Raw genomic sequence first — 1,872 nt, forward strand, 5'->3', positions numbered from 1 at the left:
CTGAGCAGTCCGGTTAGCGATTCATGGCGAGTAGCTAGCCCAGGTGATCATCCCAGCCAAGTCAAAACAAGGCTGCGACATTGGGCGCAGGCTGTCGCATGCTCAGTGAAGCAGGGTTTCAGCCTCTAGGCTGTATTAAAAATTAAGAATTACTCTAAAGGTGATCATCCCAGAAAACGAGGCTGTGGGATTGATGAAATCTGCACTTGATGTTGCTATGGAAGCTGCAAATGCTGATCAAGGCATACAAGGTCAGTCTTGCAGAATGATCTACCGGAGGCCGCATTGGTTGCTCCCACATCACAGACCGTTTGGTTTACCATTGGCCTACCTGTACTCGACCCGCCTCTCAAAGTTGATGATCCCAAAGCCTGATCAGGGCTTCCTGCTTAGTGTTGTCTCAACTCTTCTCACTCCTGTGCGTTGGGTTATCTCGAAAATGGTGGAGCTCTACCTTCTTCTCAGTCTACCCCTGAAAGACTTTGGGTTGATACCAAAGCAAACCTTCTTTGAGCAGTTTGCATCTTGCCAGGTGCCATTACTGCCAGAATCATTTTTTTCAAAGAGTACAAGACGGCTGCATCCAGCTGCGGCAGACAAGTCACTGAAGCTTTTCGAAACGGGGGGTGATGTTGGATGATGGGTCAGAGATAGCAGCTGATGTTATAATACTAGGCACAGGCTATGATGGCAAAAAGAAGCTCTGATACCATATTGAAGTTCAGAGAGAAAGAGAAGGAGACAAAGGCATAGGCTCCAGGGCAGCAGACATGCTCCCTGTTAGTTCATTCTCCATTATCCACATACAGTCACACACACCAGTCAACTGGATGTACCATACACACTCAAGGATAAACTGACCTAAATCTAATCATGGTTAAGTCAGTGTGACTTAACCTTATTCACTAAGGTAAACAAAATGAGCTTGAGTCTCAACACTAACTAGGTGTGACACCAGTGAGTCACCCTCCTTTGAGCTGCGATGGCCAGGAGAAACCACCTCTTCTAGCGAAAACGGTGAGTTTGATTCCGAGTCAAAAGTGAGCTCAGATAGTGACCCAGAGATACCTAGACCATCCAAGACCAGACACACCAAGGGGGATCTACCCATCCACCTGAGGCGTAGAGGGATGAAGGAAGAAAGGGCAAAATAGCCTAGGGACACACAAACAGAATGTAACATACCCTCCCCCCCCGCCGTGACCCCCGTGCCTTCCCCCATAGGAACTCACCCCCCCTTCTAGATTTTTCAAAATTTTTTGAATTTAAAAAACAACTCTCCCTCTCTCTCCCCCTACCGTTTGCATGGTGGGGGGAGAGAGAGAGAGTAGGAGTGATGAAGGAAGGGGGGCATGCAACCCCCAGGTGGCGAGAGGTGCCGTCCTCCCCCCACCTTATAAAGGCTCCCCCCTGTTGGCGATGACAACGTTGCGCCCCCTCTGTGCTGGTATAGAGCGGCCCCCAGCAGGCGATGATAGCGCCCCCTTTTGCCTCAGACGGACGCTGAAGCTTCCCCCCCGGGCACAATGCTCCCCTCCCAACCCTCCACCACCACCAGCAGCACAGTGCGCCCCCTCCAAGGACTACATGTCACCCCCCACCTCCCTCGGACTGTAGGCAACGGTCCCCCCTTGCGACAGCATTCCCCCACTCCACCCTGTGATCACGCTATCCTGCTGCCTAGGTAAAGAGGAGAAGGAGAGAGAGGAGAAGAAGAAGGAGAAGAAGAGGGAAGAGAGAGAGGCAAATTGGCCCCTAGATGCGGTGCTTTTACATATAAACACATTGACACAAGTCTCCCCTTTTTTTCAACGAGATCTAGTAGATACCATGTTTCCTCACCAATAATTTCCCCCAAGAAACGAACGGCTA

General features: G+C 50.5%; 1 pseudogene; it reads left to right on the forward strand.

The window, feature by feature from the left end:
- Positions 1–217: 217 nt before the first annotated feature.
- LOC148036616 (putative flavin-containing monooxygenase 1 pseudogene) lies at positions 218–640 on the forward strand (annotated as a pseudogene).
- Positions 641–1,872: the final 1,232 nt, after the last annotated feature.

This window comes from Lygodium microphyllum, chromosome 5 (assembly GCF_053477565.2).
Source record: "Lygodium microphyllum isolate KBCC chromosome 5, Lygodium_microphyllum_v1.1.10, whole genome shotgun sequence".
Classification (NCBI taxonomy): domain Eukaryota; kingdom Viridiplantae; phylum Streptophyta; class Polypodiopsida; order Schizaeales; family Lygodiaceae; genus Lygodium; species Lygodium microphyllum.